The sequence below is a fragment of the Pan troglodytes genome, chromosome 1 (genome assembly GCF_028858775.2).
Source record: "Pan troglodytes isolate AG18354 chromosome 1, NHGRI_mPanTro3-v2.0_pri, whole genome shotgun sequence".
Classification (NCBI taxonomy): Eukaryota; Metazoa; Chordata; class Mammalia; order Primates; family Hominidae; genus Pan; species Pan troglodytes.
The window spans coordinates 167,875,308-167,902,230 of record NC_072398.2 but is presented as its reverse complement, the minus strand read 5'-3'; positions in this window follow the sequence as shown (position 1 = coordinate 167,902,230).

Below are 26,923 nucleotides of genomic sequence, written 5' to 3'. Positions count from 1 at the left end.
GGGAGCTAATAATTATTGAGCAACTATTGTGTACTCATTGTGTTTGGTGTTTTATACCTAATGTCTCATTTAATCCCCATAAAAGTTCTGTAAGAAAGATTCCCATTTTACAGATAAGAAAACTGAGGGTTAGAAAGGTTAAGCACTTTGACCAGTTTAACTGATCTTGTTAAATGGCAAAACAAAGCTTGTTTCCAGGTTGGTTTTCCTCCAAAGCCCCTGTTCTTTTCATAAGTACAGCTACTTCTCTTCAAGGTAAAAGAAAATAAAAACAGACTTGTCAGGCTCTTAGGTTTACCAGAAAGTTTCATCTTCTATTGAGTGTCCTCTGGGAAGTGATTTATCTTTGTTTGGAAACAACACCCACACCTGTGCTCTGCTCTATCTTCACCTGACTTCTTTTTAATGCTACCCACCTATCAATCAATGCAATGCAGAGTCCGCAGGTGCCTGGTCCCTGGATTTTTATTTCATGGTCAGGCTACAAATTCGTGACTACTTTTAAAAATAATGATTTGTGTTCAACGTGAGTTTTTGTAGCAGATATATAAATAAACATATTATTTCTATTTTAAAATATAATATTGATTCTGTTTCTTATAACACAAGAGAAAAGCAAGTGAGAAGTCAGAGTGCTGGCTTAAAAATTAAACCCTGTAAAGTTTACAGGCAATCTACAGTGAAGCTAAATCTAACAGCCATGAAACAAAAAATAGCACAATCACTTTACAGGGGTTTTCCGGGCAACTCTGGAATTCAAGTGTTCAAGTTCAGCCCATGTAATAAAGGGGAGTTTATGATGGTTTTGCAATTGAGGCAGAAGATGGAGAAAAGAACACTTGTATTAGGGAGCATCCTAAAACCAAAAGCCTCATGAAGAAAGTTTACTAGGTGTGAAAACTTTGTTTTAAAGAGAAGGGATATGAAACCATAAGGCGAACAAAATATCTCATTAACCCAGGCAGCACTAGAAACATTTTGCATGTATGCATTCATCACTACAGCAAACTTTTATTGGGTACCTACTAGAAGGACAAGTAGTACGTCCAGCAGAGAGGATGCAAAGCAAACAGGCATACTCCCTGCCATCAAGAATCTTATCGTCTGAGGGGTGGGGCAAATATGTGAATAGTGATTATGGCACAAATACTATATTTGAGATTATATAAGAGCAATCGTAGCTGATATTTGTTAGGTGCTTATGACAATGCCACACTCGGTTTTAAGCCCTTTCTATGTTATTAACTTAATACTCCTCACAAGGCTCTATGAAGTAGGTACTGTTATTAATACCATTTTACAGCTAAGGATGGGTAAGGTAAAGGACTTGCTCAAGGCGAGACGATAACCAATGCTGAAAGGGCCATAAGAGTATGTTGGAGGGATTGATGGGCTTTCCCTGAAGGCAGAAAGATGCATGCAACCTGGATCTTAAGGAAGGAGGAGGAGGAGTAGTTTTCTGGATCTTAAGGAAGGAGGAGGAGTTTTCTGGATCCAAGGTGAAACAAAGAAGCACATTCTAGACATGGGGAACAGCATGTGTCTGAGGGTGGTGTATCTGGGGAACTGAGAACCTCCGTGCGTGACAAATGCAGGACCCACGATGCATGGAAGTCAGAGATGGGACAGACTGAGAGGGGCTTTATGAGTCATGGTAAGGAGTTTAGGCAATAAGGGTCCAAATGAGGATTTTAAATAAGGGACTTAAGATAGCTTCGCAGTTAACTTTGTCAGAGTGTTCTACAGGTGAGAAGATTTGAGGTAGGGACATTAGATAGGAGGCTAAGCTAATATCCAGATGAGCGGTGGTGGCCTGAACGAGGCCAGTGATTGGGAGGATTCTTGAAAGGGAATTTGAAAGATTTATGAACAATGCACTTATATTTCTGTAATTATTTTTCTGCTTATATTTCTTCATATTATGTGGGAAGTATCAAGACACCAATCCTTGGATTGGTGGATACTAAAGAAACTTGTCAAATGACTTGATTGAATGAATCTGGACTCAAGCATTCATTCTTACCTAATAACAGTAGTACATATTTTTAAAGGGCCTTCTAAAGTACCTGGTACATAGTAGATACTCAAAATTACACACACACACACAAACACACACACAATATTTTAAAAGCCTAATAATTTGGGAGCCACCCTGAAACCTCAAAGCTAAAAGTCATTTATTTGAGCACAATTTTTACTAATCTGTAAGGTGCCATCTTGATTTAGTTGTAAAGAGTTGGTTGTGTTCAGTTTTAAGGCAAATGAGAGTTAACTCTTTCTTTGGCGTAAAACATTACACCTCCCCCTCTCATTGTGCTTAATAAATTACCTCTGCCATCCCCTTTTATTGACAGGAAAACTGGGCACCAGAGGACCCAAGCCGCCTGCCCAAAGCCACACAGCAAGATGATGTAGAAAAAGTAAAATATTTACATATCCACCTTGCGGCCCCCTCTAATGTTGCTTCTTCTCCACTTTAAGAGAAAGTTAGAAAATTGTGGATAGAAAGGGAAAGCAAATTCTGCATAAAAGAAAACATTTTTTAAAAATACAAATGTGGCCTAATTTCCAATACATGTCTCCACCTTCGGCTTTGAAAAAAGGTTAAAATGGAATTCTCCAAAACGAAGTTATTCGATAGAGGAATATTAACCTCCTCGCCCCTTGTACTTCGACTCGTTTTATCTCCTTTTCATTTTTGTTTGTGGGTCTATTCATTTTGGTGAGGCCAGGCACGTTGCTAGGTAACGGGCCCATCACGGGCCAGCATGTTAGTTTGCCTGGGTGGCAGGCTTCCCTAGCGCTAGCTGCCGGCAATGCAGTCTCTCACAAAAAGCATTTATCACTGGGCAGGCACAGTAATGGCCACTCAGTGGAGGGGAAATTGAGCTGACCCGAAGGCCAAAGCTGTTAGGGAGACTGGTGGGAAGGGTAAGAGGGTCACAACACCCTTTTCCCACCCACTTAGTGGGCAGTAAGTAAGCGGTAGAACAGCCCAGCCACTGTTTTCACTAACATATCCTGAGGCTTTGCACCTGAAATAAATGTTTGCTTGACATTAACGATAAAAAAAGAAGAGGCCAAAAAATAAAATCCGTTTGTTCTAAGAACAATGAACTGAACAATGAACAGTGTGATTTAAAGTTAGGCAGAGTTTCCTCAAAATTTGATTTTGGTAGTTATACTGAAAGGGAGACTTGCAGAGAAGGGGGGTGCTAAATAATTAGTATGTTCTGATAGTGGTCATCCAAACGTTTATTTATGTAGCTCCTTGAATTTGAAAGGAGAGAAGTCTAAATATGTGAGCTTTTTAATTTTTTCCCCATGAATGGCACCAGTTTTACAAGTATTAATGTTGGTCATCACCAAATTGATACTATTTTGGAAATATCCATTTCAAATTTCTGTGTAATTAAATAATGATACTTACCTTCCATATTTATTTAGCTTAACATGAGATAAAGTTTAATAGGCAAACCAGACATTTAAAAATGTGCTTAAATATACTTTTGCAATGTTGAGTAACAACACGTATTTGAATGTGATGCTTTCCTATACAATGTTACGGATTTTTCTGGAAACATTATTCAGATTTTATTTCCTTTTTTCAGAATTATTTTACATGAATGAATATAAAACAAAGAAAAGTGTCATTACAAAAACAAGAAAAGCATAAGTAATTCACGGAAGGATAAACATCGTTGTAAACAGCACAAAGGTTATAGACAAAAATATTTTATTTTAACAGTGTAGAAATCTTGGCAAGATTCAATTGTGGAAGAAAAGAGAAATTCCTTCCAAGACCATTTATTTTTTGCAATCAACTATAAGTCATGCCATTTTGTGTTAAAACTTGAAAAATTATACGAGGGGTTTGAATGCCCTTGTATTAAAAAGTAGGCACTAAATATTATTTAGCATTTCATTTAAAATTATCTTTATTATTAAACATTATGCAGTTCCAATATTCTACTTTACTTGAGAGCAAACTCTTATTTTCCAAGTGAAGAACACATAACCATCAGAAATCCTCATTTCAAATATTATATCAATATTTTGACCAAATATTTTGCTCTCTCTAAGCCCCAGTTTTCCCCCAGAGGGGAAGGTAAAATCCACCCCACCTACCTCCCTGAGTAATCATGACAATCAGATGAGATGTTAGCTGTGAAACACCATACAGATGTAAGACGACTATTTTATTACTGTGAAAAATAAAACTGTTTGGAGAAACTGAAAGGATGAGAGGTAGGTTTTCAACAGCACTCAATATTCTCTCATTTTTAATAGAATTAGGCTTCTTGCCTCTGTGCAATGCCAAAGTTATAAGCCTATTAGAACCAGTGTGATTTTTTTTTTGACCAATTAGCCTCACTTTATACATAGACAAGAGGAATTGCTGCAGCTTTTCTTCAGAAATGGAGCAGAGTTAAGAGCACAACAAGAGCCCTTTTCTTCACTCTGGCTCCACTGCTTTCAAACAACAATATTTAACCAACAAAAGAAGAGACCAAGTCAATCTCAGTTTTAGTGATTCCCCTGAAAGTCATCAAATAAAAATGTGAACTTTAAAATTGATCAGGATTAATTTCACTGACACTGTATCATAACATATACCTCTTTAGAGACTCATTTGTTGGGCTGCAGATGCAAAGAAAGTACGGAAAGAAATCAGAACACAATAAGGCAATTAGACTTTTGCCATTGATAGAATACTAAAAATGTCGGATTTATCAAAGCATTAACAAACAGAAGTAAACACAAGACTTATATTTTCTTACAAAATACCTAGAGAGAGGAAGATTAAAATAATAACCAAGACCATGTGTATCAATAAATTTAATTTATAAATATTGCCCCATTGCCAGATGATGCTATTTCATTTGCTAATTTGAAGAGTGCAACAGCGAGGGATGATTTATCAATGCAAGTACCACCCTGATGGGTAACTGCTGTTCTCAACTCTGTGGACACCTTCTCATGCAGATGAGAGAGTTTTAATGAATCGGAAGTACAGTTTAATAAGAAAAGTGATTTAAGCTTTCCCTGTAGTCGTTACCTTCAATCTGAAATTGAACAAATATTTTTATAGTATTTTTCTTCACAGCGAACTCAATCCCAGGGTGATTATAATAAGAAAAATAGTTACCAGTGCAGGTCATCACACTAAGTGCTTATACATGTTATCTCATTTAATCCTGACAATAACTCTATTAAGTGGATATAATCATCTCCATTTACAGATGAGAAAAGTGACTCTGAGAAAGGTATGTCAACTCGGTGGTTTTGTTTGTTTGTTTGTTTAAAGAGATAGAGTTTCACTCTGTTCCCAAGCCTTGAGTGCAATGGGGCAATCACAGCCCACTGCAGCCTCAAATTCCTAAGCTCAAGTGATCCTCCTGCTTCAGCCTCTCAAGTAGCTAGGAATACAAGTGCATGCCATAGTGCCTCACTAATTAAAAAAAATTTTTTTTTTTGTAGAGACAGGGTCTTGCTCTGTTACCCAGGCTGGTCTCAAACTCCTGCCCTCAATGATTCTCCTACCTTGGCCTCCCAAAGCATGGAGATTACAGGTGTGAGCAACCATACCTGGCCTCAGCTTGGTTTTAGAAAATGTCAGAGTCAGCATTTGAACCTGCTCAGCTCCAAAATATGTGCTCATAATCACTATTATATAATTACTTCAAAATATGTGCTTGAAAGTCTCGGGAATCAAAATTCTTTTAAGACAAACTGTGATGTTAATTACAGAAGCTGTATAATTTAACATGTGCTAATATATGGAAAGTTAAATTTTGATCAAAGAATTTTAGCAGTGAAAGAACCTCAACAGCCATAAAAATCAAACCTTCATCTCTGAGATAAAGAAGCTGAGACTACACAGGATGCGATGTACCTAAAGGCACATCTAAGGTTATTAAACAGGCACATGATTAAGTGATTGTTCCACCAAATAAGTCACTGCAAACTTGCCTCAAATGGCTAGTATATTTAAAATATCATTCGCTACACAACATTTCTACCTACACAAAAATGTCAAGGAAACACATCTGCTGCAAGATGAGATAGAGCTGTATATGCATACCTCAGAGATATTGCAGGCTTGGTTCCAGAATACCACAATAAGGCAACTATGGAAATAAAGCAAGTCACAGGATTTTTTGGTTTCCCAATGCATGCAAAAGTCATGTTTATATTATCCTTTGTTGTCCTCTCAACAATGGTATAGCATCTTCACTAGAAGTAGATTCCATCTCAGAAACCACTTTCTTTGCTCATCCATAAGAAGCAATGCCTAGTTTGTTCAGGATTTATCATGAGATTGCAGCAATTCAGTCATATCTTCAGCCTCCACTTCTAATTCTAGTTCTCTTGCTATTTCTGCCACATCTGCAGTTCCTTCCTCCACTGAAGTCTTGAACCCCTCAAGGTCATCCAGGAGGGCTAGAATCAACTTCTTCCAAACTCTTATTATTGTTGATATTTTGACCTCCTTTTGTGAATCACAAATGTTCTCATGGCCTCTAGAATGGTGAATTCTTTCCTGAAGGTTTTCAATTTACTTTGCCAGATCCATCACATGAGTCAGTATCCATGATAGCAATAGCCTTTTGAAATGTGTTTCTGAAATCATAAGACTTGAAGGTGGAAATCACTACTTGATCCATGGGCTGCAGAATGGATGTTGTGTTAGCAGGCATGAACACATTTATCTCCTAGTACATCGCCATCAGAGCTCTTGGGTGACCAGGTGCACTGCCAATGAGCAGTAATCTTTTGAAAGCAATCTTTGTTTCTGAGCAGTAGATCTCAAGAGTGGGCTTAAAATATTCGATAAACCATGCTGTTAACAGACGTGTTATCATCCAGTCTTTGTTGTTCCATTTCTAAGAGCATAGGCAGAGTAGATTTAGTGTAATTCTTAAGGGTCCTAGGATTTTTGAGATGGTAAATGAGCATTGGTTTCAACTTAAAGTCACCAGCTACACTAGTCCCTACCAAGAGAGTCAGTCTGTCCTTTGAAGCTTTGAATTCGGGCATTGACTTCTCTCTAGCTATGATAGTTCTAGATGGTATCTCCCTCTAATAGAAGGCTGTTTCATCTACACTGAAAATCTGTTGTTTGGTGTAGATCATCAATGATCTTAGTGAGATCTTCTGGACAATGTGCTGCTGCTTCTACCTCAGCACTTGCTGCTTCACCTTATGCTTTATGTTACAGAGATGGCTTCTTTCCTTAAACCTCATGAACCAACCTCTGCTAGCTTCCAAATTTTCTTCTACAGCTTTCTCATCTCTCTCAGCCTTCATAGAATGGAAGAGAATTAGGATCTTGCTCTGGATTAGGCTTTAGCTTAAGAGAAGGTTGTGCTGGTTTGATCTTCTATCCAAACCACTCAAGCTTTCTGCTATCAACAATAAAGCTATCTTGCTTTCTTATCACTCTTGTGTTCACTACAGTGGCACTTTTAATTTCCTTCAAGAACTCTTCTTTAAAATTCAGAACTTGGCTAACTGTTTAGCTCAAGAGGCCTAGCTTTTGGCCTATCTCAGCTTTCGACATGCCTTCCTCACTAAGCTTACTCAAATCTACCTTTTGATTTAACGTGAGAGATGCAGGACTCTTCCTTTCACTTGAATGCTTAGAGGCCATTGTAGAGTTATTAATTGGCCTAATTTCAATATTGTTGTGTCTTAGGGAATAGGGAGGCCTCAGGAGAGGGAGAGAGATGGGGGGAATGGCCAAGTCAGTGGAGCAGTCAGAACACACGTATTTATGGATTAAATTATCTGTCTTATATAGACGTGGGTTGTGTGCTCCAAAACAATGACAACAATAACATCAAAGATCACTGCTTACAGACCACTGCAACAAATGTAATAATGGTAAATAAGTTTGATATGTTGTGAGAATTAGTAAATGTGACATGAAGTGAGCACATGCTGTTGAAAAAATGGAGCCCATAGACCTGCTTGATGGAAGGTTACCACAAACGTTCAATCTGTACAACCACAATGTCTGCAAAGCACAATAAACTGAAATGCAATAAAACAAGGAGGTATGCCTGTGTTAGAAATCAGGGGAAATCCGTCAGTTTCATTCTGCGCTGGCTTCCCGTATGTCAACCCCTATACTGGGCACTGTGACACCAAGATGAAGAGTTCTTAGTCTAGGCTTTGCATGGTGATAAAAATAACACAAATTCTTGTGAATTTTAAGTAATACACTCAAAATTTAATTTTGAAAACTTACAGGAAGACTGAGGTTAATCTAAGTAATTTCTATGTACACTAAAACAGATACTAATCTGAGTGTGGCAATGCTCAGTCCCATAAGCAAAAAGAGACTGTGTCTGAGCCATTTTCCTCTTGGAGGTAGGGATGGAAGCAAAAATACTTAGACTATATTGTCCATTCCAAAAAGCAATCTACCAAAGAAAATATTGAACTACCTTTTGGTTCTGTCCCCAAATAGCTAATTAAGCAGGATTCCCTATAGACCTTTTCTAATCACATGAGACAGGCATCAGAAAATCATGAAGTCAACCGTATTTGTATATAAAAATAAATTTTAAAAATAGAAAGTGGAGTAATTCAACAAATCTATAAGAGATGGAAAGAGAACTTCTTATCCTATCAATATCAGTATGCATAAATTCAACCAGTGCAATTTCCTGGTGAGCAAATCCAGATAATTTCAGGGTTTTGCCGAAGGTCACACAGCTTGATAGGGGCAGAGCCAGGTCTAGGACCAAGAGCTCTTGACTGTGGGTCTATGCTTTTCCCACTACATCAGATTACTTGGGCAAATGTCAATGCATAGTACACACATGAGAAAGATAGGAAAGAGTAGAAAATTGGCATACTCACTTGATTATTTGTATCTCCAACATGGAATAAAATATACAGTACAATTTCAGACCAATTTTGATAACAAGGCTACCAGTTCTAGTTTCAAAGTTGCTTTGAACCTGTTAACAAAAATATTTTTATAATATCCACATAATGAGACATATGGTCATAACAGCCATTTGCACAAACATGTAAGCATTTAAATGTAAGACATAGACTGTTCAGTATACTGTCTCTAGTATCTAATATGTTACTCCACACAGTGTAGAATGCTCCAAATTTGTCATTAGCTTTATAGGTTGCTCATTGTAAATGCCCTCAAACTTTCAAATTACCCTGCCATACCTGATCTGTCATGGATAGTCAAAAGAAGAAAACACAAAGACTGAAAATATTATGATATTTTGAAAGTGACAGTTTCCTTGGGGTTTGACTTTCTGTACTCTAAATTCCTCAGGATGGAGATTTGCTTCTTAATTTGGCACATTCATCAGCTGGCACCTATTACATGACTATGTATAATAGTAAGAAGAAATCCTAAGCACATGGGACAGATACTGACATATAGTAAGAAATTCAATAAGGCATTTGTTAAATGAATGAATGAATGAATAATTCTTATTTTCTTTGACCACTTCTCAAATGATACCAGGCAAACTACATTTACAAAAAAAAAAATGACAATATCACTTTAAACAGGTAAACTTTGAGCTTTTCTGAGGAGAATAAATTCTCCATTTCTATTTTGCACATTCCCATGTCTACTTTGAAATATTATAATTCTATGTTACAATAACATAACTACTACTATTATATAAAGACGTTGTGTCACACTTTTTAAAACAGGATTCAATTTTCTTTATGCTACTTAATGAAAAAAAATTTCCCTTAAAACAGCACAAACTGGAATTTAAAACATTGTTGGAAATACTTCTGGGTTTTAGAAGAGCCTAATCTTTCCATAGACTGAAATAGAATTATCCTACACCTCCTTAAAATATCAACTATTAGGACTCCGATTACAGTCATGCACTACGTAACAATCAATGACAGACTGCTCATGGACAGGGGAGCCACCCTATACATATATATCATTTTTAATCTTTCATATCATATTTCACTGTATCTTTTCTATGTTGAGATATATTTAGATACACAAATATTTACCATTGTGTTACAGTTGCCTACAGTATCCAGTACAGTAATGTGCTGTCTAGGTTTGTAGCCTAGGAGCAATATGCTGTGCCATACAGCCTAGATGTGTATTGAGCTACTCCACCTAGGTTTGTGTAAGAACACTCTATGATGTTTACAAAATGATAAAATTACCTAACAAGGCATTTCTCTGAAGATATCCCTGTTGTTAAGTGATGTTTGACTGTACTTTTAAAATCTTCACTATGGGTGTGAAGTAGAGATTTAAGGAATTAATTCTTTAAAAAACTGTTTTTTATTTTTTAGCTTTTTTGTAGAGATGGGATCTTGTTATGTTTCCCAGGCTGGTTTTGAACTCCTGGTCTCAAGCAATCCTTCCGCCTTGGCCTCCCAAATACTAGGCTTACAGAAGTGAGCCCACTGTGCCCAGCCTAATTCTTACAATTCTGGCAGAGAAATAGTCATTAAAGTTTACTGTACTTTGATATGGCATTCTTGGGCAATAGTTCAGTTCAAAAAACATTCCTTGGGTAGCCACGATGTCCCATGGCAAATTTAAAAATAAATAGTACCTGCCTTCAGAAATAAGTTCTGTACTATTCCAGTGAAAATAAAATAAGTATGATGACATATATTATAAGAATTAGTAAGGCAATGCTATACCAAGGGATGGGGATGGACAATGGGAATGGTCCACCCCAGGTACAAGCGTCATCTGCAGAAAATGTAAAAACCTGACCACATCTTGGTTTACTTCTTATTATCACCATGCAGTAGCAATTCTAAATGACAACTATACTGGGTTGAATAGTGTCCCCCTCAAAATGTGCATCCTTCCCCGGACTTTGGAATGTGGCCCTATTTGGAAATAGGGTTGTTGCAAATGTAATTAGTTAAGATGGGGTCATACTGGCATAGGCAGGGTCCTTAATCCAATGACTGGTGTCTCTATTTTTTAATGGTGTCTTATTTCTCCAAATGAAGAAGAGGAAAAGAAACAGAGATAGACACAGACAAGGAGAGAATGCCATGTGATGACAGGGACAGGGACTGGAATAAGACGTCTATAAGCCAAGAAATGTCAAAGATTGCCAGCAACCATCCGAAGCTAAGAGAGCAGCAGGGAACAGATTCTCCCTCAGTGCCTTCCAAAGGAGCCAACCCTGTCAACACCTTGATTTCAAACTTCTAGCCTCCAGAATTATGAGACAATGGAATTTCTATTGTTTTAAGCCATCCAGTTTGTTGTACTTTGTTATGGCAGCCCTAGGATATGAAGACAATGACCGTTCCCAACACCCCACCTTCTTGCTACATCACTGATAGTAAAAATGTAACGTGGTCATTATTAAAGTATAGATTGTAGCTTATAGTTAGTAGACTAATAGTCTGGAAGTGGAGACAGACATGTAAATATGGATTTCAACACAGCGTGGTAAGTGCCATGATGGAGGTGTGCACAGGCATCTGTGGCTCACAGAGAAGGTCAGGGTTCAAGTACAGCTGTCCAGAGCAGTGCAGACAGTGCATTCAGGAAAACACAAATGAGTCCAGTTTGGCTGGAATGGATCATTCTGTGAAGGAGAAGAAAAGAGTGGAAAGAAAGGTGAAGCTCTGCTCATTGAAGGACTTTGAAAAATGGACATTGATATGGTGCTTTAGACTCACTCATCAAAGTATAGTCTGTGGACCAGTAGATCTGGCATTACTGGAAGCTTGTTAGAAATGCAGATGCCACTCTGGGAAACACTGTGTAGTGCCCTACTCCTTCAAGTGTGGTCCTGCAACCAGCAGCAGCAGCAGCAGCAGCAGCAGCTGGAGGCTTGTGAGAAAGCCAGCCCCACTCCAGACCTGCCAAATCAGAATCTGCACTGGGCAACAGGATGCCCAGATGATTTGCTTATACACCAAAGGTGAAAAGCACCGTTCCAGGGCATATTAGCCCTCTGCTGAGCCATAATGAGAGGAAGTAAGTGGGTGAGAAGATAGCTGAGGTGGGAGGTCGCAGAAGGTGGTGATACACTACGGCATGAGGGAACAGTGTGAACAAAGACATCGAGGTATAAAACAGCAGCTCAGTTTTATTGCACCAGGTACTGTGCTACATGCTTTCTATGCACTCATCTTGTGATCTCCATAGTCACCCGGTGTTTTTATTCCAACAGACAGAGGGGCAGAAAGGTGGATAACTGCTGGGTGCAGTGGCTCATGCCTGTAATCCCAGCACTTTGGGAAGCCAAGGCAGGTGGATCACTTGAGCTGAGGAGTTCAAGACCAGCCTGGGCAACATGGGGAAACCCCATCTCTCCAAAAAATACAAAAGTTACCCGGGTGTGGTGATGTGCACCTGTAGTTCCAGCTACTTAGGAGGCTGAGGTGGGAGGATCATTGAGCCTGGGAATTGGAGGCTGCAGTGAGCCATGATTGCACCACTGCACTCCAGCCTGGGTGACACAGTGAGACACTGAGAAAGAAAGAAAGAAAGAACAAAGAAAGAAAGAAAGAAAGAAAGAAAGAAAGAAAGAAAGAAAGAAAGAGAAAGGAAAAGAAGGATGGGGGAGGGGGGAGGGATAGCATGGGGAGATATACCTAATGCTAGATGATGAGTTAGTGGGTGCAGTGCACCAGCATGGCACATGTATACGTATGTAACTAACCTGCACAATGTGCACATGTACCCTAAAACTTAAAGTATAATAATAAAAAAAAAGAAAGAAAAGAAGGAAGGAAGGAAAGATGGAAAGGAAGGAAAGATGGAAAGAAACGAAAGGAGAATGACCAGCCCAGTGTCACTGGACACGAGGTGGGGATGTAAACTCAGGATTCCTCAGCATCCTTCAAATACCCCAAGCCTTCATGCCTTGTGTAGCAGATTCCCTCTACAAGGAATTGCCTTCTTTATCTGTTAAATCTCATTCATTCTTCCAGATCCGGCTCCAAAAGTCACCTTCTGTGTGACCTCCTTCCCAGTTTCTCCCGTCGTTAGTTACATACTCTGTGATGCTCCTGAACATCTCTTTCATACCACAATGATAGAATTTGTCATGGTCTGGCTTATTTGGTGCTCCCTCTGCTCTGTTCAACCCCAAATAGAAGGTGATGTTTTTGGAAGTGGAGGAGGCATGTCTCATTCATCTCAGTCTCCCCAGTGCCTAGTTTGGTGCTTCATGCCTAGTAAACACAAATATGGGTTTATTAAAGGTGGACGTGGGTGCCAACTCTGGCTGCATTCCTTACCAGCTATATGACCTTGAGCACATTCCTTAACCTTTTGAGCTTCAGTATTTGCATCTATGAAATGGTGATCATGAAACCTACTCATCAGGTTGATATGAGGTATGTAAAAACACCATGCACACTGCAGGGCACAGAGGAAGTGTGTGATAAATATCTTTTAAGGGATAGAATAAATGAGTAAGCTGACCTGGTGTAAAAGCAGATGGTAACAATAAACTACTACCTATAGAGTCTGTACCAGGCACTATTTAGGGTAAATTATGTACATTACCTCTCCATCCTTCAAATGCCACCTATTGTTATCATTATCATCATTTTATTTTAATAAGTAATTAAACTGAGTCCTATATAGGTTAAGAAGTTTCCTTAAGGTCAAAGAGAGAACCAGACTGGGACTCTGATCCAAGTGGGTCCAAAGTCTAAGCTGCTAGAAAAAAAAAAAAAAAAAAAACCCAAAAGGCTTGACAAAAGAACCTCCCCATTGATATAGTGGCCCATCCAAAGATCACACCACTGTACCTTTAACCTCCAGAGATAGAACTGTTTTATCAAATTTTTACCAAAACCTCGAAAAAATCTGAACACTTCTTAAATTAGATTCCTCAATACTAGAAAAATACAGCTGTTAGCAGTCACATGAGACCTGGCTGTTCTTCATGAAATACAAGCTGTGTTAATGGGAGGTATGTTAAAGCTGTTTGTTGCTGTACAGCACTGTGTGTATAACTAAAACAGTCAGGAGCTAGCTTCCCACGTTCAATGAAATGTTTACAGACAGACAAGTTAATAGGCATAAAAGCTATATCCAAAGCATGAGTGATATTCTTTTGATGTCAGCTCCATGGAATCCTTCCTGTTACAGTAGTAAGAATTTTTTAAGGAGATTATATTATAGAATTAGAAAGTGCTTTTCTTTACTGTATGCCATTCCTGTTTCTCAGTTATAAGGGAAATGAATTTAGAAGTTTAAAAAAATCAAATTATTTATCTTAGTGTTCCCTGAAGTTTGCAAACTGCTGAGCAATGTGGTGCTTTGCCCTACATTCTCCTCATTGAGTCTATCTGGGTAAATTAATTACAAGACAATCCTTAGGAATTAAGTGTATTTTAAGTTCAGAGGCATCTGCTTAGAGACTTCTAATACCACTAAATAGTCCCTTTGGAAATGCACTCGTTAGTATGAGTGGTATAATTTTCATTTCCGCTGGCACCATGGCGTATGACTTCTTCAGTTTCAGCTACCCTCTGATTGACCTGCCAAGGGCATAAACCACTCTGAAGATGTTCCAGCACCATTTGTGCTTCTCCAGTAGGTATAAGAAACTGGATTGATTTGCTCTACATCAAGGAATAATTTAAAAGATAATTTTTCCTGGTTTTAATGTGGTACATTCTCTGTGTAAACACACACACACACACACACACACACACACACACTAGCCTGAACTTATAATAAGCTTATTGGGCAATAGAACAAAACAAATAAACATTTTCTTAGATAACAGATATTATATATGTCCTAAGGACATGAATTAGGAAAAAATCCATGGTGTGATTAATCCATGATGTAAAATGAAAATGCATTTTTAAGTCGAATGCCAATAAGATGTTGGCAGGGAATGGAAGGGGGGGTACTTGGAACACAGAAAACTGAAATTTACATTTGGGATTCTTTCCTCCCCTCTGAAATGAGAATGTGGTGAGTTTTATCACTTGATTCTTGTGAATCTGCTGTGTTCTGGTTTGGAAGAATTCTGAATCAGGGTGATTTTAGGACAGCTGCTGTTTCCCAGGCTCAAAACAAATAGAAGCAGAGTGTGGCCAGCTCTCCATAATTCCCTCAGTTATCATCGGCATGGCTCTGCAGGGGCATCCCTAGAAAGACACAGGAGAGCCACTCACCATTCAGCCACCCTGTCGACAGATCTAATTTGGAAAGATCAGGTGTAGAGAAAAGAAAACAGTTCTTCGAATAAAACAGAGGCCAAAAAAAAAATGCATAAAATAATCAGAATTTTTAGATGTACACAGAGCTGGCATTCAGTTACCTCCAGAAGCACAGTTGACCCTGTGGAATGTCATCAGGTCAATCACTTTCTGATAATGATAGTAAATGGACATTTATACAGAGCTTTAGTGTTTATAAAACATGTCTATATATGGTGTATATCATTTGGACCCAATAACAATCCCATGATGAAGGTTATTATTAGAACTATTAAGAACACAGTCTTTGGAGTCCTGAAAATTAGGTTAAAATCCTAGCCCTCAACGTACTAACTGGACCACCTTGGGAACTTACTTACCTTCTCTGATGCTGTAATAGGAATAAATGAGATCACATGGGGAAAACATTTTCCCAGTGCTTGACACTTGGTATGCTCACAATAACTGGTAGTAGTTGTTGTTGTTATTATCTACTATATTGTGTTGCCTGCTTCAGTGACTTCAAAAGCTCATTCTTTTCCAATCCAAAAATATATTTCTCAAAATGTGGCTTGGAAACCAGTTTCTGAACCTTCTTAAGCAAATATATGTATACATTGAATGAATGAATGAATGAATGGAAAGAATTCTAGCTCAGGATCAACCAGAAAAAGAATAATGCATTGGGAAGTATTCTATTCATTCAGCAAACATGTATGTCTGAACTTAGTATGGACCAGGAACTATCATAGGCCAGCACACTTAATCTTCTTAGCAATTCTATGAATTAGGCATTGTCTTCTTTCACAGATTACAAAAACAATTAGTCAAATAACTTAGTTAACTTGCATAGAGACACACAGCCACTACATGACAAAGCCTGGGGTTGAAACCGGGTCTTTGGATTCTTGGTCCAGTGCTTATCCTCAGCACCTTGGCCTCTTGATCCATCGCAGGGATGACACATCCTGTTCATTTCCACATGAGCAGGCTCCACATTGAGACACGATTTTTTTCTAAGCCTAATTCACTTGGCTATTCAGCATGACTCTTAGGTATATAAAGTTATGTCATATCTGATAACATAGTAAAAATGTTGATACAATTAATAAACCTTTATCTACAATATAGTGCAAATCATGGCATACAGAAAAAAATAAAATAAAGAGCTGACATGAACTCCCTCCATGATCCCCATTCTCATGCTTTCATACCAGCCACTCCCTACACCTTGCTTACTGATTTAGAGGAAAAGGAGGAAAGAAGATTGACAAGAAAAAAGGTTAGAAAAGGAAATAGCTAACACCCATTCAGAACTGAGAACAGGTAATTAAAGCCTTCAAGAAAAGAATGGAACCACTGCTCACAAACTCCAGCTCTGAGTAACACATATTCTCTCGTTGGCCATCTTATGGAACCTTCTACAACCTCATGGGCAAAGTGGGCTGCAGCAGTGGACAATGTATTAAACAACTAATTAAGGTACAGTTGTTTTATAGTTGCTTTAGCCGTTGCCTCCCAGTCACTTGCTTTACCTGTGTTAATTCATTCTTTCATTGCATCAATATATTTATGGAGCATCTTCTCCATATCTGGCATATAGTAAAAGTTAATAAATGTTTGCCGAATGAATTTAATTCTTCCCATTGCAGTGAGCCAGATCAACCAATCTCTACCCCCAAGGGACTGACAGTCTACTTTGGATAACAAGTATCAAACAAATAATTACACCAATAATTACTTTCAATTGTATTAAGTGCTTCAAAAAAGAAGTACAGTATGTTAAGAGAGCAAATAATACATGACATTATTCTAGACAGGGCATAAAGGAAGACTTCCATGAGCAGGTGATATTTAAGCAAAGGAAGGGCACCAGCTTTAAGCAGAGAGTAGGGGCCAGGTCATTCCAGGCATAGGAGCAGCAAACCCTATCATGGCCTGCAAGGCTCTGTGACCAGGTCCTAGCTTCCTTGTGACCTCATCTCTTACCAGTCTCCCTTCAGTCACTCTTCTCAGTTCCACTAGTATTCTATTTTTAAAATACGTCAAATTTGTTCCTATCTTATGAGGCTTTTGCATTTGTTATTCCCTCTGCTTGGAATGCTGTTATCCCAGCTCTTTACGTAACTGGTTCCATCATCTAGATCTCAGTTTGACATGTCCTGCTCCTAGAAGCCTACCCCATCCACCATATTGGATGCAGCCCCACTCCTACTCCACCAGTCACCATCTACCATATCTCAATGTACTGGTTAACTCAGAGCATTTCTCAGTGCCTGATGACTTGCTTACTTGTTTATGTTTCTTTTCGCCAACTAGAAAATAAGTTCCATGAGAATCAGAATCTTGTGTGCCTGACACAAAGTAATCAAGCAATAAAAATTGAATAAATGAATAAAGATTAGCATTTATGAAGACTCTATGTTGGAAAGGGATGTGACATCTTCTGGGACAGAAAGGTCAATGTGGTTAGGATATAGTTTAATGTTTAATTCAATAGTAATTGTTTTTTAAATGTATACGTCTGTGTGTACAACATATATGTAGATAATTGCTCCTCAACCATATTTTAATCAGCTTGACAGTAATCACAGGTGTCTTCTTAGACATCGTACATGTCTTGCATATTGTAGCCACTCAACAAACTTTTTTTTATTATACTTTAAGTTCTAGGGTACATGTTCACAGCGTGCAGGTTTGTTACATATGTATACATGTGCCATGTGCCACTCAACAAACTTTTGACTAATTGGAAAAATAATTCTAGTCTGTTAAGGCACCACTATGTTATCTTTGCATATCAAATGTCAGCTTAGAAAGTGGCTTCCTATCATTATCTCAATGGATCATTCACTAATTTAGCCTTGCCAATGAACAGAGAGTTGATTGTACCAGCCCTAAAGGAGTGCACTTCTTTCTTTACAATTTGGTTCTGGGATTTAGACAAGGCAGGGGAAGATACCCCTTGGTAACCCTAATTTTATACAGAGTGCCCTAAAGACTCAAAATAGAAATAGAATAAGCTCAGCAAATAGGAATATATGTTTTGTTTGCTCTCTGAATTCTTGGGTAGGAAGGTATTGTTTCTCAGCACTAACAGATATTTTCCAACCTTCTTGCTTCAGCTGTTTGCCCCAGAAAGCAAGTGCTAGTGGGAAGACTGATAGTTAAATAATTAGGAATAGCAAAATGTGGAAAAGGTATTTCATTTGCATGAAACCTTCTCCCCTCCAGGAGCAATTCCAGAGCTCCCTAACATACTGGTTTTGAAGCCCATGTGGTTTGAAAACAGAGCCTCCTAGGGGAATTTTACTGTAAAAGATCTCCCTGGGTCCCTAGGTCAGCTTCTTCCTGTTAGGCCCTCCAAAGCAAGACAGAGAACTAAGAAGTAATTGTCAGGTGGTTCTCATCCTTGCACATTCTACACAGGCAAAAACACTCCATATGTTTAAGATGGCTGTCCAGGGTCAATTATTGGATTAATTTTGGGAGGAGAGATTGACAATCCACACAATCCTAGGACCTACAAATTCAGGTCCAAAAAATAAAATTTTCCCTCTCTTAATTATAGAAAAACTGTCCATGGTAAACCTAGACTAGTTTGGCTAGAAATCCCTTAAAGTCAGGGACTATGTTTAAGTTTTCTTTGCGTTAATCAATTAGCACAGGTTCTGGAAAGTCATACTTGATAAATATTAATGAATGGTCATCAAAAATCTATCAATTTCTGCAAGATTATGGTTTAAAAACAATCCAATCACACTAATTCAATGTCCTCCTAAACAGGTCTATTAGATTGAGGAAAAATTGCAGCGGTAATAGATCTTGTCTTTATCAAGCTTTTGCAATTAGTACCTTTTGACATTGTTGTCAAGAATTAAAAAAATTAATCACCATGTAGATGAGCAAGTTTGTTAGGTTCTTTGGTTGTAAGCAAAAGAAACTCATTCTGATTAATTTCAGCAGAAAAGGAATATATTGGAAAGGTACAATGTACAGAGAATCTACTGCATGGCTAAGGAAGCAGGTTTGGAACAGAAGGGCAGCTCCAAAAGTCTCTGTAGCAGGCTGCCTCTCAAATGAATGAACATCAACCATTTTTTTTTTTCTGTTCTTACAACCCTCTGCTCAAGATTCAGAGTCCTACAAGAAACAGACTGACTGCCCTAGTCTAGGTCATGGGCAAACCAAGGGGTAAAAGGGAACCTTGATTTACATCCCCATCAGCACTCTACACAATGAGAGAGAGGTAATACCCAAAATAGCTATGGGGGAGGTTTATTCAAAAGGAGAATGCTGTGAGGCTGAAAACCCACAGAAGTCCGCCATAGTGAATGAAGAAGGGAAAAAAGGAATTAACATTTCTTGGGCACTTGTATATACCAAGCACATCATGTGTGAATTACCTTATACATGTATCTTATTTCATCCTCAGCTGTTCTGAAAGATGGGCATTTTATCCTCATTTTACAGATGAAGAAATTGAGGCTCAGAGAGATTAAGTGACTTGCCCAGCACCACCCACTTAATAAGCATTGGACTGAACATTTGGACCAAGGTTTATCTGATATCTGCACTATACTGCATGTCTCAAGCTTAAATAATAATATGCATGGGTTGTTGTCAGCCCTGAGGGTATAATAATTTTGACATTGTTGTCAATAATAAAAAAAATTAATGGGATTCTAGAATGAGATTCTAGAAAGACTGATTCTTACAAGAGAAAATTTAATGCTTTATTTACTGACTTGGTTGGTGAAATAAAGTACATTTGCAAGGTGGGGTTAGGGAGAGAACACAGGACAGAGAATGGGAAACACGGAGTTTATGTCCTGGCTTTGCTACTTTATAGTCATGTAACTCTGGGGGTCTGAGGTGTGGGTTCTTCAGTTGAAGGTGGAGGACAATATTGTCTAATGAGTACCCATGCACAGCCTTTAGCATTTCTACCAAGTTTCTTAACCTTTCTCAGTCTCTTTTTTTTTAATGCAAGATAAGGATAATATATCATAGGAATTAAATGAGACAGCATGGATAGATCTTGAGTGCAAGTTAGAAGTGCACAGTAAGTGTCATTTCCTTTTCACCCTAAACAGTTCTCATGAGGATCAGAAAAGATAATGTATGCAAAAATGTTTTAAAAGCTGTAACATGCTATACAAATGTTAGTAAATATAACCAAAATGCTAATAACATCAAGTTAGGTAGGACAATTTAAAAACCAAACCACAATTTTTCAATGGTTTGAAAATGACAGCATGGATATTCATTTGAATACAAATTAACATTTTGTAGAGACAAATACGAAGTGTGGCAGAACATGGTTAACTGTTCACTAAACTCAATTCCTCTTCCTCTCGGGTACGTGGCAAAACAAAAATTTCCAGGTCTCCTGTAGCTAAATACAGCCATGTCACTGAGTTCAGCAAACGAATATGGGTGTAAACTTAGCCCATACAAATCTCCCAAATGCAATTCTTCATAGGATTTTTTCCCAGCACATTTGGAAACCATGTATTCAGATTGCAGAGCCACAAGGTAAAAGGAGCCTGGGTCTCTAAATCCCTGCTTGCAGGAAACTATTGATCAAGGACATACGTTTTGACTTTACATAAGCAAAAACACAAGCACCCACTGCAGTAAATTACTGAGTTTTAGCATTTATATATTCAACATATGCATAATGTAGCATTACATATATGTTAAATATACATGTAATGTTACAGCCAACAATACATTAACTCTGGGTTTCTCAACCTCAGCACTATTGACATTTTGGACTGGGTACTTATCTGCTTGGGGGGCTGTCCTGTGCATTGTAGGATGTTAGGCAGAAACCCCTGGCCTCTACACACCAGGTAACAGCAGCATCCCCCTTCTCCGTGGCAATCAAAACTGTCTCCTGAGGAGACATTTTGCCAAATGTCCCCAAGGAGAAAAATTGCCTGTGGTTGAGAACCACTACCTTAACTATACTTAAAAATTAATTTACTTAATTAAAAAAAATCTCCACAAGACCATGAGATTAAAGTAGAGGAATGACTTTCTCCCAAAGTAACAGTAAAACTGCTAAAGACCTTAGCCTAGCAGACCAGTGGTTAAAACTGTGTGTCCCTGAGCAAATTTGTTGAATTGAATTCTAAAAATCAAAATTTCTAAACAAAATAAGTTTCCAAACATGCCAGTGCTCTGCAACCAGATTAGAAACACCATCATCAAAGACAACACCTGGCACATCTGGCTACTCTGAGATCCTCAACTTCTGCAATGCTATTTCTCCAGGTGTTTTTATTCCTGTTTTTGGCAATGGCCCTGGAAGAGAAGTGTCTTGGTCTTTTATCAGAGTTATAGTCTCCTGCTTGTCTTCAGTGTATAGGAATATAATGATCTCATAGTGTAGATGATTTAACATAAAAATCCTCCCACTGCACAGCTTTCAGAAATCATTTTGGCAGAGTAAAAGCCAAGTGGCAATATACGAGCACTTTCTCTTAAACATTTTATTCATCATTCTAAAAAAACTCATAACGCAAAATTTTTCAACTTATAAAATGTCCACAAGATAAAAATTTGTTTCATTTTCTTTCTTTTTTTCCCCTCTTTCAAAACGTTTCCTTTCTGAATCACAATGCTAAAAACATATCAGGCAATCCACAAAGGCCTGCTGACCTGATTTAATCTTGGCATTATTCTATTGCAAATGAGCATAGCACACAAAAAGATGTGCTAATTTATTTAAGGAGGCATTTCCTTTTCAACTTTGATAAGGACAACACATTCAAATAAAAATATTAAAACATAAAACAACAAACTTTAAGAAGGGATATTGCTTTTCCCTCCTTTTCCTTGGTTTTCACAGAAACATTTATCAACCCATATCCAACAGTAATATATGCATACTGAAAGCTGCAAGAACAGAAAAAGTCACGCTTATGAACAAAATCATGAACTTGATGGAAACTTAGCGTTTTCTGTGAAATTCAAGTTTTCATATTTTCCTTTTAAAAACCCTGAAATTCATAAAAGCTATTCATAATAAATCATTTTTACTGTTCTTTTTCATTTTTATATATTTTAACTCTCTTTTTGAAAGTGTATAATGAATTCAGAACTGAGATAGGAGGCAGATATGTGTGAAATTTTGGAATTTATTATTAAGATGTGAATACTGATACTTCAATTTTTTTATTTCTAAAAAGTACCACATAAGACATAATTAAAAATCTCAAAACCAAATATGTATATAAGTGTTATATCTCCCTATTGCCAATAACTATTAATTTGTTGCTTGGAGCCATTGGCCTCCTAACAGCATAGGCGGGTATAAGCTGGCTCTCCTTAACTGCTACTTCTCAAGGGACAACATGCCAAATTGGGAAGAAAAGGTACTTTGTTGTATGCGTTTTGATCTGAAAAGAATTACTAGCATTAACCAGTTAAAGCTCCTGGGAAATCAAAGTATCATCACTAACTATGAGCAGAAACCCCTAAACTTCCCATACAAATATTGCCTGCCACTGCAAGTAACCTTACAGTAGATAAATGGAGCTGCTCTTGAGTCCTCTTAGTTATCATTATATTATATTATTATTTTAGTTAGGTGATTCTGTGCATACACTGGAAATACATATGTACAGTAAATCTCTTTCTATAGCTGCATTAATATTCAGCATATATGTGATAAGCTAGCAATAGCACAACATCATTCATTTTCAAATCTGTGCACATTCTTGTTAGGCATTTGCACAGAAAGCCCATGAGTAATCCTTCAAGGAAAAGTTAGCAGAAGCTGGGTTTACTGTGTGAATGGGAGGAGGAAACATCTCTAAGAACTCAAATTTCCTCTTTGTTGTGCTCATTGGAATCCAGAGAAAAATGAACATGAGCTTGCCAGGCTGCACATTTTGCTGTAGCCCTGATGGAAGCAGTAAGTCCAGAGCCTGCTGCCTAGGAGGAGTTTTTCTAGCTGGAATTTGGGAATCGACTAAAAAAGTCCTTCCCCTGAAAGATGGATTAAATTGATCATTTTTTCCTAGACATAGTGCACTTCAGGCTCATTTTGCTTTGTAATTAAGAAGAAAGCCAGAAACATCATTTACACATTAAGAATTTAATAGATATATTTTTCTAGCTTTATGCATTAGCACAGGACAGCCCATTAATGAAATAAGTCTTCCTTCAGGGTCAATTTAGATGGCTGTAATCTTCTGCAAATATATTGCAAATGAGGATCATTTAATGATCTTAAAACTAACTGCCAGGAGAGGATTGTTATAACTCTCCAGACAACAAAAAGAGACTTGGCATGGCATGCATATCCTTTCTTTAATTTAACAAATGTTTAAGTTTCTGGCCACTACATTTTTAAAATTTGCAAATGTTATCCTCTATTTAGGTTAGTCTCTGGCTTGCTGACCTGGGAGGCTAAATCTGACTATAAAAAGTTCAAGCCTGCATTAAATGATCAATTAAAGGATAACAGTGTTGCACTGATAAAATATATCTCTTGCCTTGCTGATATGCCCATGATTGTCAAACTCTGCTAAGCTCCCCTTGTTCTGGTCCAGCTCATCTTTTTCTCCAGAACTTCTTTGCCTGACTTCACTAACCCCTATCTATTGACAACCGCTGTTAAAACAATACTTAGCATGTGTGCAGCATTCAAGTATTTTAAAAATTCATTCACACGTGTGATCTTATTTGTTCCTGAAAATAATATCACATACAGGTATGGAGCATGCCATTTCCCCTTTTATAACAAGTAAGGAATCTGTGGTTCAAAGGGACTGAATGCTGGGCTCAAGCCCACTCTCTCATTCTATTTCCCCTACCTTCAGCAAGTAAGAACTAAAATTCAGGTCCTCTGATTCCTGATTCAGTATTCATTCATATCAACCTGTAACCCATGGTACTTGGAAAAGTACGGACCTAAAACTGCGGAAGCCTGGAGGGAAGATTTGGTACAACACGAACACCTCTATGCCTTCAGAGAAAGTAGTTGGAGAAACAAAACATCATCCTTTAAAAATATAGCATATATACGTGTGTATGTGGTGATTATTACAGGGATGAAGTACATAGTAAGTGTTAAGAAGTTCATGGAAAGAAATTTCATGGGATATAGAAGTCAGAGAAGATTTTTTGGAAAAGGTAGACTTGAAAGAAGGGCAATAACTGTATAGGAGAAGTGAGAAACATCTGGCAAGAGGCAGCACATACTGGGCTCACAACCTGGCTCTGCCATTTATCAACTGTGCAACTCTGATCACGTTATTCAGTTTCTCTAAGCCTCAATTCCTTGTCTGTAAAATGGGAATAATTATTAGCACCTACTTCTTAGAGTTGTTAATCATAGATGAGAAAATGTATGCAAAGAGCTTAGTATAAGTGGCTGATACAGCATCAGTGTTCATTACTAAAACAGCTTGAGCAAAGGAATAGAAATGAGGTATAAGAAGGGCAACAGCTAATGTATGCTGGGCTTCATACCTAGGTGATGGGTTGATAAGTGCAGCAAACCACCATGCCACTTTTACCTCTGTAACAAACCTGCACATCCTGCACATGTATCCCAGACTTAAAATTAAATTAAATTAAATTATTTAAAAAAGAAGGACTGCCAAAAATAATGATTAAATTAGTCAGGTCTGAGTAAACTTTGGTAAAAAGAGTAATGAGAAAATATTAGAAAAAATTCAGACTAGATTATGGAGACATGTAAGTGCCAAGATAACAAGTTTTGCCTGATGCCTTTCTATTTCTATTTGCAATTCAGCTTACATTCTAGAAACAAAATCTTATAGTCAATATGTAAAAAGATACAAGTAGAACTGCCCTAGTTGGAGCTGGTGTCAAGATTCCAGAGCCCTACCTGATAAGCGCTCTCCCTACCAACCACAGCATCCCCTGAAAGACAAGTTGGAAACCAAGTGTTTTGATGACAGGACGCTATTGAAGTCTTCTGCTCAGGGAAGTGGTATGAAGAATATTTACCTGGCAGCAGTAAACAGATTGCAAAGCAGACAGAGACACCAATGACTACTTAGCATCCTGTTGTAGTTGTCAAGCGATGAGGGTTTGGAACAGAATAGAGCTGTGGCAGTGAGAACAGACAGAGAGGGACAGGTGCCAAAGACATTACAAAAGACAATTTGACAGGTCTTTGTGAGTTGTCTAGGTGGGGAAAACGGGGGAAAAAGGATCAAAACTGAGTCATGGGCTACAGACCTGGGTAATCGTTGGTGGATTCCTCAGTGCCACACTTCAATTTCCCAAAGACATCTTTTTGTTGTTGTTGTTTACTTGAGGAACAGCCTGTCCAAGGACATCTTATTAAACTCTACTATAAAGTAATGATGGCTAAAGCCATTATTTATGATTTCACGAAGTTCTGAGTCATTTAGAATGAGAATACCTAAATTATTTATTGGGATTATAATGAATATTAATTGGTAGGGGGCTAGAGTGAGAAGTGAGGTTCCTGGTCAAAAAAATTTAGAAAACACTGAGTTGAATAAAGTTAAACAGGCTTTTATTTTATTATTATGTTTTGTTGTTGTTGAGATGGGGTCTGGCTCTGTCACTGGGGCTGAAGTGCAGTGGCATGATCTCTGGCTCACTGCAACCTTTTCCTCCCAGGCTCAAGCATTCTCCTGCCTCAGCATCCTGAGTAGCTGGGATTACAGGCATCCACCACCATGTCCAGCTAATTTTTTTGTGTGTAGAGATGGGGCTTCACCATATTGGCCAGGCTGGTCTCGAACTCCTGACCTCAAGTGATCCACCTGCCTCAGTCTCCCAAAGTGCTGGGATTACAGGCATGAGCCACCGCACCCAGCCACAAACTCCTGATTCTTTAATATTCTGATGGGCAGTTTGAACTCTTATGCAAAAGATGGAATCAGAGGCTTTCCTCAAACTTATTTGACCAAGAACCCCTTTTAAAGAAACATATTTATGGGATTAATGTTTCTTGGAACCCATTTTGGGATATGCTGCTCTGTGAAAGCCAACAAAGGACACCTGAACTAAGATTCATCTCAATTATCACTCACTGGAAATATGCTGTGTGTCAGGTACAAGACTTCTGTCCTCAAGGAACTCAAAGTCGAGTGGGGGAGGCTCACATATACCCCATATTATATACCCACAATATATACAAAATGCATGATGTGTTTTGGGAACAGCAAGTGGCTCATATGGCTACAAATAAGAATGTAGATTGAGCAATGTGAGTGGCAGGTGATAAGGCTGGCAAAGCACAGAGAAGTAATTATTACTGATGTTATTAGCTACCATCTATTGAATGCATGCTATTTGTTAAGCATCATGCTAAGTATCTTACATGTATTACATCAATAAATCCTCTCTACAGTCTCATAAGGTTGGTACAATTATCATCCACATTTCGCAGATGCAAAAACAGAGGTTTAGAGAAGGCTAATAACTTACCGAACGTCTCATGCTATCTAAATGGCAAAGCCCATACAACCCCAGACCTACCAGAGCCCAGGTCTGTGTGCTTAACCATTGTGGTAATGGGCTTCTTAAACCTTGTGAGCTGTTTTAAGAATGTGGACTCCACCAGGAAAGCCTTGAGGAGGCTTGGAAGGTTCTACATCTTTTCCTCTCTTATGACAAATCTTCAAAAATACTTTGAGTCAAACCCATACACAAAACAAAAGAAAACGACACTTGCTAAACTACCAAAACCACAATCGCCTTGCAGAGATGCTCATGAGTCAGAGCCTCC